Consider the following 16,817-nt stretch of genomic DNA (forward strand, 5'->3'; position numbering starts at 1 on the left):
GGAGTACTTGGACGCGTGTGATGGAGCATTGTCCTGCATGAAAATCATGTTTTTCTTGAAGGATGCAGACTTCTTCCTGTACCACTGCTTGAAGAAGGTGTCTTCCAGAAACTGGCAGTAGGACTGGGAGTTGAGCTTGACTCCATCCTCAACCCGAAAAGGCCCCACAAGCTCATCTTTGATGATACCAGCCCATACCAGTACTCCACCTCCACCTTGCTGGCGTCTGAGTCGGACTGGAGCTCTCTGCCCTTTACCAATCCAGCCACGGGCCCATCCATCTGGCCCATCAAGACTCACTCTCATTTCATCAGTCCATAAAACCTTAGAAAAATCAGTCTTGAGATATTTCTTGGCCCAGTCTTGACGTTTCAGCTTGTGTGTCTTGTTCAGTGGTGGTCGTCTTTCAGCCTTTCTTACCTTGGCCATGTCTCTGAGTATTGCACACCTTGTGCTTTTGGGCACTCCAGTGATGTTGCAGCTCTGAAATATGGCCAAACTGGTGGCAAGTGGCATCTTGGCAGCTGCACGCTTGACTTTTCTCAGTTCATGGGCAGTTATTTTGCGCCTTGGTTTTTCCACACGCTTCTTGCGACCCTGTTGACTATTTTGAATGAAACGCTTGATTGTTCGATGATCGCGCTTCAGAAGCTTTGCAATTTTAAGAGTGCTGCATCCCTCTGCAAGATATCTCACTATTTTTGACTTTTCTGAGCCTGTCAAGTCCTTCTTTTGACCCATTTTGCCAAAGGAAAGGAAGTTGCCTAATAATTATGCACACCTGATATAGGGTGTTGATGTCATTAGACCACACCCCTTCTCATTACAGAGATGCACATCACCTAATATGCTTAATTGGTAGTAGGCTTTCGAGCCTATACAGCTTGGAGTAAGACAACATGCATAAAGAGGATGATGTGGTCAAAATACTCATTTGCCTAATAATTCTGCACTCCCTGTATCTATATGTATATTTATTATGTGTATATATATATTATATATATTATATATATATATATATATTATATAATATATATATTATATTATATATATATATAAACTATTTTACATAACTGGTCCATGAACCCCCATTTGAATAACCCACGAGCCGCCACTGCTGTATATACACATATAAACACATAAAAACATATGTACACATACATAGACATATATATATATATAAGTGCACAAATATAAAAGTTATAAGGGAGACGGGTCATTTAGACAATTAAAGAATACACATCTAAGTACACAATTGGACCCAGATCAAGGAACCTTATTTAAAGGTAACAAAGTGCAGACCCTTAAAATTACTATAAAAACATAATATAAAGAGAGATAAGGTAGTTACCTACGATAGGGTAGCTACCACACAAGACAGGGATTTCAGCACAGCCTTATATGTATATGCTTAGAAAAAGCAATATCACCATTAAATATGGAGTATTGTGTTTCCCCAATCTCGCATTCACATATCAGGTTAAGAAACTGTTCCAACCCATAAACAGACAAATGAACCAAAGAAAGAGTACACCAGAGGTATATGCGTTTGAAGCAGACTTTCAGTCACTTTTATTACAGAACAAATGAACACATTTTTCTATATTACCTCAACACTGCAGACCGTTTGCCCTGAGGAAACCCCTATGATGTATATATATAAGTGCATTGGAGCCCTTTGCAGTTAAGTAGATAAAAACATGTTAAAACATTTTTATGCAATATTTATTTTTAAAAAGGTTTTAACTATGTATTTACTGTAAACATTTTACATTTTAATGTTTTAAGTATTTCTTTTACAAGATATGACAAGTCCACAGATTTCATCCTTACTTATGGGATATCGCCTCCTGGTCAGCATATATAGCCCCTCCCCAGTCATTCCCTTTGCCTGTGTTAGTGATAGGAGAGAGGTAAAGAGAGGTGTTTAGTTTAGATTCTTCAATCAAGAGTTTTTTGTTTTTAAATGGTGCCAAAGTTTACTATTTTATTACAGTGCAGCTTTGAGTAGTCTTTTTAGACTGTGGAAACTGGTGGATTTTTGTCTCCACTGTGCCTCCCAGGATTGTGCTGCGTTTGCTGTACATGGTCTTGGAAATTCTTAACTAAGACTTCTCTGTTTCACAGGACCTCAGGAGGAAAAGTGGACCTCTTGATACTGTGACGTTGTCATGCTGTTCCTTAGCATGAAGGTAAGTGCAGTTCTTTTGTTCTGAGACACAGAAATAAAATCTCAGATGGACTGTATGTTCACTATGCTATGGGCAGAAAAGGACCCTATGGATAAAAAGTTGGAAAGTCTTCTAAAGAAGCCGTTTGTTCATCAAGGGTTTCTATCACAACCAACGTCCTGCATTGTGCCAGTTACAACTGCGGCTGCCTTTTGGTTTGATGCCCTAGAAGAGTCTCTGAGACTCCTTTGGAAGAGATATAGGCCTCTAGTTATCAAGCTCCGTAAGGAGCTTGATGGCCCCTGTTTCTGGCGAGACTTCAGACTCGCCAGAAACAGCAGTTATGAAGCAGCGGTCACAAAGACCGCTGCTCCATAACCTGTCCACCTGCTCTGAGCAGGCGGACAGACATCGCCGGAAATCAACCCGATCGAGTACGATCAGGTTGATTGACACCCCCCTGCTGGCCGCCTATTGGCCGCAAGTCTGCAGGGGGCGGCGTTGCACCAGCAGCTCTTGTGAGCTGCTGGTGCAATGCTGAATACGGCGAGCGTATTGCTCGCCGTATTCAGCGAGGTCTCGCGGACCTGATCCACAGTGTCGGATCAGGTCCGCCAGACCTTAATAACTAGAGACCATTGGATAGAATCAAGGCCCTTAAGCTGGCCAATTCTTTTGTTACGGATGCCGCCTTTCAGATCGCCAAGTTGGCGGCTAAAAATGCAGGATTGTCCATTGTAGCATGCAGAGCCTTATGGTTGAAATCTTGGTCTGCGGATGTATCCTCTAAATCTAAGCTTTTAGCTATTCCTTTCAAAGGAAAGAGTCTGTTTTGGCCTGAATTGAAAGAGATCATTTCTGACATTACGGGAGGTAAGGGTCATCTCCTCCCTCAGTATAGGACGTCCAAACAAAGGAGACAGAGTAATTTTCGTTCCTTTTGAAATTTCAAAGGAGTCCCTTCTTCCTCTTCCACTAAACAGGAAGGGAACTTCGCACAAACGAAGCCCATCTGGTGACCCAATCAGGCTTGGAACAAAAGTAAACAACCCAAGAAGCCCGCTGCTGCTCCAAAGACAGCATGAAGGGGTGGCCCCCGATCCTGGACCGGATCTAGTAGGGGGAAGACTTTCTCTCTTTGTCCAGGCTTGGATAAGGGATGTTCAGGATCCCTGGACACTAGAAATCGTGTCCCAGGGGTATCAACTGGAGTTCAAAAATTCTCTCCCAAAGGGAAGGTTTCTTCTTTCACGATTGTCTGTAGACCAGATAAAAAGAGAGGTGTTCTTACGTTGTGTAAAAGACCTCTCCACTATGGGAGTAATTCGTCCCGTTCCAATACAGGAACAGGGGCAGGGGTTTTATTTAAATCTTTTCGTGGTTCCCAAAAAAGAGGGAACGTTCAGACCCATTTTAGATCTCAAGAGTCTAAACAAGTTTCTCACGGTCCCATTCTTCAAGATGGAGACGATTCGGACAATTCTTCCTTTGATCCAGGAGGGTCAATATATGACTACCGTGGACTTAAAGGATGCATATCTTCATATTCCTATCCACAGAGATCATCATCAGTTTCTAAGGTTTGCCTTCTTGGACAAAGATTTCCAGTTTGTGGTCTTCCCTTCGGGTTGGCCACGGCATCCAGGGTCTTCATGAAGATTCTAGGGTCTTTGCTAGCGGTTCTCAGACCGCGGGGCATTGCGGTGGCGCCTTATCTGGACGATATTCTCATCCAGGCATTGTCTTACCAACTGACAAAGTCTCATACCGACATGGATCTGTCCTTCCTAAGGACTCATGGGTGGAAGGTGAATCTAGAAAAGAGTTCACTAATTCCACAGACAAGGGTTCCTTTCCTGGGAACTTTAATAGATTCCATATCCATGAAAATCTTCTTGATGGAAGTCAGAAGGTTAAGATTCTGAATACATGCTGAACCCTTCAGTCCAATCCTCGGCCATCAGTGGCTCAGTGCATGGAGGTAATTGGATTGATGGTGGCGGCAATGGACATCATTCCATTTGCATCTCAGACCTCTACAACTGAGCATGCTCAGACAGTGGAATGGAGATTATACAGATTTGTCTCCTCAGATAGATCTGGATCAGGAGACAAGAGATTCTTTGGTGGTTGTCGCTGGTTCATCTGTCCCAAGGGACGTGCTTCCGCAGACCTTCATGGGTGATAGTGACAACGGACACCAGTCTACCAGGATGGGGTGCAGTCTGGAATTCCCTGAAGGCTCAGGGAGTGTGGACTCGAGCGGAGTCTCTACTTCCAATCAATAATCTGGAGTTGAGAGCAATATTCAATGCGCTTCAAGCTTGACCTCAAGTGGCTTCAGCCAAATTCATCCGATTTCAGTCAGACAACATCACGACTGTGGCTTACATCAATCATCAGGGAGGAACAAGGAGTTCCTTAGCGATGACAGAAGTATCCAAGATAATTCGGTGGGCGGAGGCTCACTCTTGTTATCTGTCAGCAATCTACATCCCAGGAGTGGACAACTGGGAGGCGGATTTTTTGAGCAGGCAGACATTTCATCTGGGGGAATGGGAACTCCACCCGGAGGTCTTTGCCACCCTGATTCTCAGGTGGGGGAGTCCGGAGTTGGATCTGATGGCATCTCGGCAGAATGCCAAGCTCCCAAGGTACGGATCCAGGTCCAGGGACCCTCAGGCCGAACTGATAGATGCCTTGGCAGTGCCTTGGTCATTCAACCTAGCTTATGTGTTCCCACCGTTTGCTCTCCTTTCCCGGGTGATTGCACGGATCAAACAGGAGAAGGCTTTGGTGATTCTAATCTCACAGGACTTGGTATGCCGATCTGGTGGACATGTCCTCTCTGCCTTTGAAAGCTTCCATTGAGGCAGGACCTTCTCATTCAGGGACCCTTCCTGCATCCGAATCTAATTTCTCTGCAGCTGACTGCTTGGAGATTGATTGCTTGATTTTATCTAAGCGGGGGTTCTCTGATGCGGTCATTGATACCTTGATTCAGGCACGCAAGCCTGTTACTAGAAAGATTTACCATAAGATATGGTGTAAATATCTTTATTGGTGCGAATCCAAGGGCTACTCATGGAGTAGGGTGAGGACTCCCAGGATTTTATCTTTTCTCCAAGAAGGATTGGAGAAAGGATTTTCAGCAAGTTCCTTAAAGGGACAGATTTCTGCCTTGTCGATTTTGTTGCACAAGCGTCTGGCAGATGTTCAATCTTTTTGTCAGGCCCTAACTAGAATCAGGCCTGTGTTTAGACCAATTGCTCCTCCTTGGAGTTTGAATTTAGTTCTTAATGTTCTTCAAGGGGTTCCGTTTGAACCCATGCATTCCATAGATATTAAGTTATTATCTTGGAAAGTTTTATTTTTGGTTGCTATTTCTTCTGCTCGCAGAGTTTCTGAGCTTTCGGCTTTACAATGTGATTCTCCTTATCTTATTTTCCATGCTGATAAGGTGGTGTTACGTACCAAACCTGGTTTTCTTCCTAAGGTTGTTTCTAACAAGAATATTAATCAGGAAATTGTTGTTCCTTCTTTGTGTCCTAACCCTTCTTCTAAGAAGGAACGTCTGTTACATAACTTAGACGTAATCCATGCCTTGAAGTTCTACTTGCAGGCGACTAAGGATTTTCGTCAAACATCTTCATTATTTGTTGTTTTTACTGGGAAACATAGGGGTCAGAAAGCTACGGCTACCTCTCTTTCTTTTTGGCTGAAGAGTATCATCCGTCTTGCATATGAGACTGCTGGACAGCAGCCTCCAGAACGAATTACGGCTCATTCTACTAGGGCTGTGGCTTCCTCATGGGCATTTAAAAATGATGCTTCTGTTGAACAGATTTGCAAATCTGTTCAACAGATTTTCCAAATTTGATACTTTTGCTTCATCTGAGGCTGTTTTTGGGAGAAAGGTTCTTCAAGCAGTGGTGCCTTCCGTTTAGGTTCCTGTCTTGCCCCTCCCTTTCATCCGTGGCCTATAGCTTTGGTATTGTATCCCATAAGTAAGGATGAAATCTGTGGACTCGTCATATCTTGTAAAAGAAAAGGAAATTTATGCTTACCTGATAAATTTATTTCTTTTACGATATGACGAGTCCATGGCCCACCCTGCCGTTTTTTCTAAAGACAGGTTTTTATTTTTGTTCAACTTCAGTCACCTCTGCTACTTGACCTTTCCTTTCTCTTTGTAACTTCGGTCGAATGACTGGAGGGGGAGGGAAGGGAGGGGCTATATATGCAGCTCTGCTGTGGAGCTCTTTGCCTCCTCCTGCTGACCAGGAGGCGATATCCCATAAGTAAGGATGAAATCCGTGGACTCGTCATATAGTAAAAGAAATAAATTTATCAGGTAAGCATAACAAGTATAAATTTCCTTTTTTTAAATAGATTTTCATATATATATATATATATATATATATATATATATATATATATATATATATATATATATATATATATGTATAAAATCATGGTACAGGTATAAATTTATATTGTACCAAAAAAACATCAGATATATGTAGAGATATGTATTTAAGAATAAATAGAACATAATCTAAAGAACATTGGAATGTGAAATATTTATATTTTCATGTCGGGTTAGTGCACATGAGAATAGCAGGTTTGCACACGAGTTGGGTGTTAGGGTTTCTCCACTTACTGTTATTGGGGTTTCTCCATTAACTGTTATTGGGGAATATGATAACGCACATGCAATATTGTAAGTTTGGCTTTTTGTGCTCGTCTGGTTAGTGCGCGAGTGAAAACAGTTTACTTTAAACTCATAATACGAGCAAAACTGGATGAGTACAAAAAAGCTTACTTCTAGCACAGTTAATGCTCGAGCGGGAACTTTAGATAGCGCTTCACTTGTAATCTGACCTTTAGTGGGGTGTCTTTCTTTTACAGCTTAATTAGAATTTGGCATTAACATAATGTTAATCATGTTTCAAGGGATTAACAGTATCTGAACCAAGAACCTTATGAACATTGTATAGGTACCATCACCTTTGTCATCTGACCGGGCGAATACTGTGGTAAGTGTCTGTATTGAGGATTAAACCTGCAACTGTAACTTTCTAAGATACTAACATTGCTCCTGCACTAACCTGTCTTTCAGTAATATTGACAGCAGCGTTAATTTTCATAAAAAGAAAATAGCAAAAATACTGTCTTTCAGCGCAACATATTTACATGCTAACCTGTGTTACATTAATCTTGATAGCAGTTTCCCCTTTTTATAATGATATCGCAAAGCAAAATAGAAACATGCAGTGTGTTCAGAAAAAAAGCTCTCTAAGCAAATGATCTTCTCTAGACATTTGTGCTTGCATACAAAATATATTTTAACCCCACAATTTATTTCATAATTCTCACATTTCTTCGCTTCCTGTTTTAAAGTTAAAGCTGTTTAATGGTATGATGAAAAATAAATTACTCTCAATAATGTTATTAATGTAACTGTTATAGGCTATATAAGCCAGCCGAGGTAATGTTTAAGTTCATGTAGCCTTTCTGTTTTTTGTCTTTTTGGTCCTGAATAGTGAATACAGCCATGACTCAATTTTTTGAGACAAGTCTTAATGTGTGTATTTTGTTAAAATAAGTAAATCATTGATTTGATGAAAACCGCACACAGTATCTGATTTAACCTGTCTTGCAGAATTTCTGTTATGTTTTCTTTCGAAAGTAATGTCACACTGCAAAAAATACATGGGTCAACCCATCTCAAGTGGTCTGATAATTGTAAACTTGGTTGCTTGACCATTTTTAATTTTCCTAATTTCTTTGAGTGATTACATCTATGTATTAGTATTGTAAAACCACCAGTTTTTTTTTTATTTTTTTTATTTCATTTTACTTGGTTTAACCACAGTGGCTATCTTTGTGTAATGGCCCACTACAGATTTTGTTTATACATCTGTTTACGGAAACCTCAATATCTCAGCTCTGAATGGTCCTAGTTCCTTGAAAAATGGATGTCTAGAGCACATTACAAGGTACATGTACGTATACATACATTTTGCAAATTCTTGTTCCTTAGACTTAGAACTTAAAGGGACAGTCAAGTCAAAACTAAACTTTCACGATTCAGATAGGGCAATTTTAAACAACTTTCCACTTTACTTTTATCATCAGATGTGCTTTGTTCTCTTGTATTATTTGTTTAAAGCTAAACCTAGGTAGGCTCAAATGCTAATCTCTCACACTTATTTAACCTGTCCTTAAAAGGACAGTATACACCAAGTTTCATGTAACTGCATGTGATAGACACTACTATAAAGAATAATATGCACAGATACTGATATAAAAATCCAGTATAAAACCGTTTAAAAACTTACTTAGAAGCTCCCAGTTTAGCTCTGTTGAAAAGGTTAGCAGGAACACCCACTGAAAGTGGTTGTATATTAGAAAAAAAGACACCCCTTTCCCCATCCTCTGCATATGAATAGACTCTTTACACAAACAGGAGCAAGCTGGAGTAGGTATACATCAGTATTCTTCTAAAACTTTGGGGCTTGGTTAGGAGTCTGAAAATCAACGCAATGTTATTTAAAAATAAGCAAAAACAGAATTTATGCTTACCTGATAAATTACTTTCTCTTGCAGTGTATCCAGTCCACGGATTCATCCTTTACTTGTGGGATATTCTCATTCCCTACAGGAAGTGGCAAAGAGAGCACACAGCAGAGCTGTCCATATAGCTCCCCCTCTAGCTCCACCCCCCAGTCATTCGACCAAAGGTTAGGAAGAAAAAGGAGAAACCAAAGGGTGCAATGGTGACTGTAGTTTAAACAAACATTTTTTACCTGACTTAATTGCCATGGCGGGCCGTGGACTGGATACACCGCAAGAGAAAGTAATTTATCAGGTAAGCATAAATTCTGTTTTCTTTTGCAAGGTGTATCCAGTCCACGGATTCATCCTTTACTTGTGGGATACCAATACCAAAGCTTTAGGACACGGATGAAGGGAGGGAACAAGGCAGGTACCTTAAACGGAAGGCACCACTGCTTGCAAAACCTTTCTCCAAAAAATAGCCTCCGTATCGAATTTGTAAAATTTTGAAAAAGTATGCAGTGAAGACCAAGTCGCTGCCTTACAAATCTGTTCAACAGAAGCCTTGTTTTTAAAAGCCCATGTGGAAGCTACTGCTCTGGTAGAATGAGCAGTAATAGTTTCAGGAGGCTGCTGGCCAGCAGTCTCATAGGCCAAACGGATGATGCTTTTCAGCCAAAAGGAAAGAGAGGTAGCAGTCGCTTTCTGACCTCTCCTCTTACCAGAATAGATAACAAACAAGGAAGATGTTTGTCTGAAATCCTTAGTTGCTTGCAAATAGAACTTTAGAGCATGAACTACATCAAGATTGTGCAACAGACGTTCCTTCTTCGAAAGGAGGATTAGGACACAGAGAAGGAACAACTATTTCCTGGTTAATATTCTTATTAGAAACCACTTTAGGAAGGAAACCAGGTTTGGTACGCAAAACTACCTTATCTGCGTGGAACACAAGGTAAGGTGAATCGCACTGTAAAGCAGATAATTCTGAGACTCTTCGAGCAGAAGAGATAGCCACCAAAAACAAAACTTTCCAAGATAACAACTTAATATCTATGGAATGTAAAGGTTAAAACGGAACCCCTTGAAGAACTGAAAGAACTAGATTTAGACTCCATGGCGGAGCCACAGGTTTATAGACAGGCTTGATTCTGACTAAGGCCTGTGCAAACACTTGAACGTCTGGAACCTCTGCCAGACGCTTGTGTAAAAGGATAGACAGAGCAGATATCTGTCCTTTTAAAGAACTAGCTGACAATACTTTCTCCAAACCTTCTTGGAGAAAAGACAATATCCTGGGAATCCTAATCTTACTCCATGAGTAACCCTTGGATTCACACCAACAAAGATATTTCCGCCATATCTTATGGTAGATTTTCCTGGTGGCAGGCTTTCTCGCCTGAATCAGGGTATCTATAACTGACTCAGAGAAACCACGCTTTGATAGAATTAAGCGTTCAATCTCCAAGCAGTCAGACGTAGAGAAATTAGATTTGTATGCTTGAATGGACCCTGAATTAGAAGATCCTGCCTCATTGGCAGTGTCCATGGTGGGACAGATGACATGTCCACTAGGTCTGCATACCAAGTCCTGCGTGGCCACGCAGGCGCTATCAGAATCACTGAAGCCTTCTCCTGCTTGATTCTGGCGACCAGACGAGGGAGAAGGGGAAACGGTGGAAAAACATAAGCCAGATTGAAGGACCAAGGGGCTGCTAGAGCAGCTATCAATGCCACCTTGGGGTCCCGGGACCTGGCCCCGTAGAGAGGAAGTTTGGTGTTCTGACGAGACGCCATCAGATCCAACTCTGGAGTGCCCCAAAGCTGAGTCAGCTAGGCAAATACCTCCGGGTGGGGTTCCCACTCCCCCGGATGAAAAATCTGACGACTCAGGAAATCTGCCTCCCAGTTGTCTACTCCTGGGATGTGAATTGCTGAGAGATGGCAGGAGTGATCCTCCACCCACCTGATTATTTTGGTTACTTCCTTCATCGCTAGGGAACTCTTTGTTCCCCCTTGATGATTGATGTAAGCTACAGTCGTGATGTTGTCCGACTGAAATCTGATGAATTTGGCCGCAGCTAGTTGAGGCCATGCCTGAAGCGCGTTGAATATCACCCTCAGCTCCAGAATGTTTATCAGGAGAAGAGATTCTTCCCGAGACCATAAGCCTTGAGCTTTCAGGGAGTCCCAGACTGCACCCCAGCCTAAGAGACTGGCGTCGGTCGTTACAATGATCCACTCTGGTCTGCGGAAGCATATTCCCTGAGACAGGTGATCCTGAGACAACCACCAGAGAAGAGAATATCTGGTCTCCTGGTCCAACTGTATTTGAGGAGACAAATCTGCATAATCCCCATTCCACTGTTTGAGCATGCATAGTTGTAGTGGTCTGAGATGTATCCGAGCGAAAGGGACTATATGTCCATTGCCGCTACCATTAATCCGATTGCCTCCATGCACTGAGCTACAGATGGCTGAGGAATGGAAAGAAGAACTCGGCAAGTAGTTAAAAGTTTCAACTTTCTGACCTCCGTCAGAAATATTTTCATTTCTACCTAATCTATTAGCATTCCTAGGAAGGGAACCCTTGTGAGTGGGGACAGAGAACTCTTTTTGATGTTTTTGACCTCAGAAAAGCCAATACAATCTCCGTGTGAGCCTTGGCTCTGTGAAAAGACGGCGCCTGAATTAAGATGTCGTCTAAATAAGGCGCCACTGCTATGCCCCGCGGTCTTAGAACCGCAAGAAGGGACCCTAGCACCTTTGTGAAAATTCTGGGAGCAGTGGCTAACCCGAATGGAAGAGCCACGAACTGGTAATGCTTGTCTAGAAAAGCGAACTTGAGGAACTGATGATGATCTTTGTGGATAGGAATATGCAGGTACGCATTCCTTTAGATCCACGGTAGTCATATATTGACCTTCCTGGATCATAGGTAAGATTGTCCGAATGGTCTCCATCATGAATGATGGGACTCTGAGGAATCTGTTTAGAATTTTTAGATCCAGGATTGGTCTGAAAGTTCCTTCTTTTTTGGGAACCACAAACAGGTTTGAGTAAAAGCCCAGTCCTTGTTCTGCAATTGGAACTGGGTATATCACTCCCATTGTATGTAGATCTTCTACACAGTGTAAAAACGCCTCTTTCTTTGTCTGGTCTGTAGACAGACGAGAAATGTGGAACCTTCCCCTTGGAGGGGAGTCCTTGAATTCTAGAAGATATCCCTGGGAAACAATCTCTAATGCCCAGGGATCGTGAACATCTCTTGCCCAGGCCTGAGCGAAGAGAGAAAGTCTGCCCCCTACTAGATCCGGTCCCGGATCGGGGGCTACCCCTTCATGCTGTCTTGGTAGCAGCTGCAGGCTTTTTGGCCTGTTTACCCTTGTTCCAGCCCTGGTAAGGCTTCCAGGTTGCCTTGGGCTGTGAAGCGTACCCTCTTGCTTTGCAGCTGTAGAGGCTGAAGCGGGACCGCTCCTGAAATTACGAAAGGAACGAGAATTAGCTTTGTTTTTAGCCTTAAAGGGCTTGTCCTGAGGGAGAGCATGGCCCTTTCCGCTGGTGATTTCTGAAATAATCTCTTTCAATTCTGGCCCGAAAAGGGTCTTTCCTTTGAAAGGGATATTTAATAATTTGGATTTTGACGACACATCGGCCGACCATGACTTGAGCCAAAGCGCTCTGCGCGCCATAATGGCGAAACCTGATTTTTTTGCCGCTAACTTTGCTAATTGCAAAGCGGCATCTGTGATAAAAGAATTAGCCCGCTTTAGAGCCTTAATTCTATCCATAATTTCGTCGTATGAGGTCTCCGCCTGGAGCGAATCCTCCAGCGCCTTAAACCAGAAAGCGGCTGCAGTAGTTACAGGAATAATGCAGGCAATAGGTTGGAGAAGAAGACCTTGTTGAACAAAAATTTTCTTAAGTAAACCCTCTAACTTTTTATCCATAGGGTCTTTAAAAGCACAATTGTCTTCAATTGGTATGGTTGTACGTTTAGCAAGCGAAGAAACAGCCCCCTCTACCTTAGGGACCGTCTGCCACGAGTCCTGCATGGGGTCAGTTACGGGGAACATTTTCTTAAAAATAGGGGGGGAACAAAAGGGACACCTGGTCTATCCCACTCCTTAGTAACAATATCCGCAACCCTCTTAGGGACCGGAAACGCATCAGTGTATACAGGGACCTCTAGGTACTTGTCCATTTTACACAATTTCTCTGGGACCACCATAGGGTCACAATCATCCAGAGTAGCTAATACCTCCCTGAGCAATACGCGGAGGTGTTCCAATTTAAATTTAAACGCTAATGTATCTGAATCTGCCTGATGAGAAACCTTTCCTGAATCGGAAATTTCTCCCTCAGACATCAAGTCCCTCACTCCCACTTCAGAGCGTTGTGAGCGTACATCAGATAAGGCTACCAAAGCTTCAGATTGCTCATAATCTGTTCTTAAAACAGAGCTATCACGCTTTGCAGGAAAAACTGGCAGTTTAGATAGGAAGGCCGCAAGAGAGTTATCCATGACTGCCGCTAGTTGTTGCAATGTAATAGGGGCAGACGCACTAGAGGTACTAGGCATCGCTTGAGCAGGCGTAACTGGTTGTGACACATGGGGAGAGGTAGACGGACTATCCTCATTACCTTCAGTCTGAAAATCATCTAGGGTCACACTTTTAAGTGCAACAATATGATCTTTAAAGTGTATAGACACATTAGTGCAATTGGGACACATTCTGAGAGGGGGTTCCACCATGGCTTCTAAACACATTGAACAAGGACTTTCCTTGGTCTCAGACATGTTTAACAGACTAGTAATATGTACAAACAGGCTTAGAAATAACTTTAAACAAATAAAAAACACAATTTGAAAAACGTTACTGTGCCTTTAAGAGATAAAAAGAGCACACAATTTTACAAAACAGTGAAAAATGCAGCAATCCTTTTGAAATTTTCACAGTATGTACCTAAAGCCTTAATAAGATTACACCACAAGTTGCAAAACGATTAACCCCTTAATGCCCAAACCGGAGCAGCCTAAAGCCAATAACCAGTTAAATTACTACAGCACCTTGCCATAGCTTACTGCTGTGGCCCTACCTGCTCTTAGGGATCAGTTTTGGGGGAATGAAGCTTCTTTTAGGCCCTCAAACAGCAGCAGGACCCTCCATTTGAAGCAGCATGAACTTGTCTTTCAATTCTAACTGCGCATCTGAGGCGCGAAATTAGGCCCCTCCCACTCCACTCCGGAGCTATGAGGCCTACAAAAATCACTTCTAAGTGAATAAATTTTAGCCATGTGGGTAATAACCCCAGAAAGAACTCAAAAGTGCTTTAAAAGTGTCTCCCAACGAGTATTTCTTAAGTAAAATAATCGATTGCCCTAAGTTAGTGTCAACCAGCATAATTAGCCCTGTTATGTAAGCATTCAATTCTTTACTAAGTCTCAGAACATAGCTTACCCTCCCCACATGGGGATATTGTCAGTCTTCTAGCATTATCTCAGTATTGTCTAGAAATAAATGACTGAACATACCTCATTGCAGTCAAGCCTGCAAACTGTTCCCCCCAGAAGTTTTCTGGTACTCCTCAGTCCTGTGTGGGAAAAGCAATGGATTTTAGTTACAACATGCTAAAATCATCTTCCTCTCAGCAGAATTCTTCATCTTTTTTCTGCCAGAGAGTAAATAGTACAAACCGGTACTATTTAAAAATAACAAACTTTTGATTGAAGATAATAAAACTACAATTCTAACACCACATTCACTTTACCCTCCCGTAGAGAGACCCTAGTGCTTAGAGCCGGCAAAGAGAATGACTGGGGGGTGGAGCTAGAGGGGGAGCTATATGGACAGCTCTGCTGTGTGCTCTCTTTGCCACTTCCTGTAGAGAATGAGAATATCCCACAAGTAAAGGATGAATCCGTGGACTGGATACACCTTGCAAGAGAAACTATACTTTTAAAAAAAAAACAAAACATTTATGCAAAGAAAAAGCTAGTGTATAATGTCCCTTTAAGTTTCAGTTCATAAAGTTCAGTTACTTCGTTGCTTTTGACGTAGATTTCTTTTCAAAGTTTCAGAAGTCCTTCCTACTTTAGATCTCAAAGCACTTCATCTTTTATCTGCTCTGATCTTCTTAATCTTGGATGCAGGGGATACACCAAGAGCAGTGCATGCTGAGTCAACTCTCTGATGTGAATTTTCAGGTAAAACATAGTCATCCCTCTGCTCTATACAAGTGTCTTTCTCAATCACAAACAAGCAGGTGGGGCACAGTGAGCTACCAGGCATAAGTTTAAGAGGATAGTATCTTTTCCTATGATTTGTGCAGTAATTGAATTTCTCATAGTTCTTTTGTAATAGATTTTTTGTGTGTTATTCCAGGAGATTACAATAACTGTTACCAAATAGGTGATGTTATTCCAATAGAAATTTGTTTTCATGGTTCTTACAAACTGATGTAACATCACGTCCTACACTTGAACACAAAAACTCATTTTCTTCTGAACTGTAGTCACTTTTTTATCCCAGGGGAAACAACAGCATAGTTGTTTTGACACTGTTCATTTGTAAAACACCTAATTGAACACTTTTATTTTCATATTTTGATAAACAATCTATCCATGCATCACTTGAAAATAACAAGCTTCCTGCTAGATTAAGAGATGTGCGTTAGGGTAAAAAAGCAGCGTTAAGAGGTCCTAACGCTGCTTTTTTATTACGCCCATCAGTAGTTAAGAGTTTTATGGTACAACGCCGTAACATAAAACGCATAACTTAAGTGCTAAAAAGTACACTAACACCCATAAACTACTTATTAACCCCTAAACTGAGGCCCTCCCACATCGCAAACACTAAAATAAAAATATTAACCACTAATCTGCCGCTCCGGACACCGCCGCCATTTACATTATATTTATGAACCCCTAATCTGCTGCCCCCAACATTGCCGACACCTACATTATATTTATTAACCCCTAATCTGCCGCCCCAATGTCGCCACAACCTACCTACACTTATTAACCCCTAATCTGCCGCCCCCAACATCGCCGCCACTATAATAAACATATTAACCCCTAAACTGCCGCACTCCAGCATCGCAAACATTAGTTAAATATTATTAACCCCTAATCTGCCGCCCCTAACATCGCCACCACCTACCTACATTTATTAACCCCTAATCTGCCGCCCCCAACGTCGCCGCCACTATATTAAAGTTATTAACCCCTAAACCTAAGTCTAACCCTAACACCCCCTAATTTAAATATTTAAATAAGTCTAAATAAAATTACTATCATTAACTAAATTATTCCTATTTAAAACTAAATACTTACCTATAAAAAAAAACCTAAGCTAGCTACAATATAACTAATAGTTACATTGTATCTAGCTTAGGGTTTATTTTTATTTTACAGGCAAGTTTGTATTTATTTTAACTAGGTAGAATAGTTATTAAATAGTTATTAACTATTTAATAACTACCTAGCTAAAATAAATACAGAAGTACCTGTAAAATAAAACCTAACCTAAGTTACAATAACACCTAACACTACACTATAATTAAATAAATTAACAACAATTAAATCAATTAAATTAGCTAAAGTACAAAAAAACCCGAAATTACAGAAATTAATAAACAAATTACAAGATATTTAAACTAATTACACCTAATCTAATAGCCCTAACAAAATAAAAAAGCCCCCCCCAAAAAAAAATAATAAAAAAAACCTAGCCTAAACTAAACTACCAATAGCCCTTAAAAGGGCCTTTTGCAGGGCATTGCCCCAAAGTAATCAGCTCTTTTACCTGTAAAAAAAAATACAAACAACCCCCCCAACAGTAAAACCCACCATCCACACAACCAACCCCCAAAATAAAATACTATCTAAAAAAACCTAAGCTCCCCATTGCCCTGAAGGGCATTTAGTTCTTTTGCAGGCCCAAAGTCCCTAACCTAAAAATAAAACCCACCCAATACACCCTTAAAAAAACCTACCACTAACCCCCTGAAGATCAACTTACCGGGAGAAGTCTTCATCCAAGCCGGGCCGAAGTCCTCAACAAAGCCGGGAGAAGTCTTCAT

Source organism: Bombina bombina, chromosome 1, assembly GCF_027579735.1.
Source record: "Bombina bombina isolate aBomBom1 chromosome 1, aBomBom1.pri, whole genome shotgun sequence".
In the NCBI taxonomy this organism is placed as follows: Eukaryota; Metazoa; Chordata; class Amphibia; order Anura; family Bombinatoridae; genus Bombina; species Bombina bombina.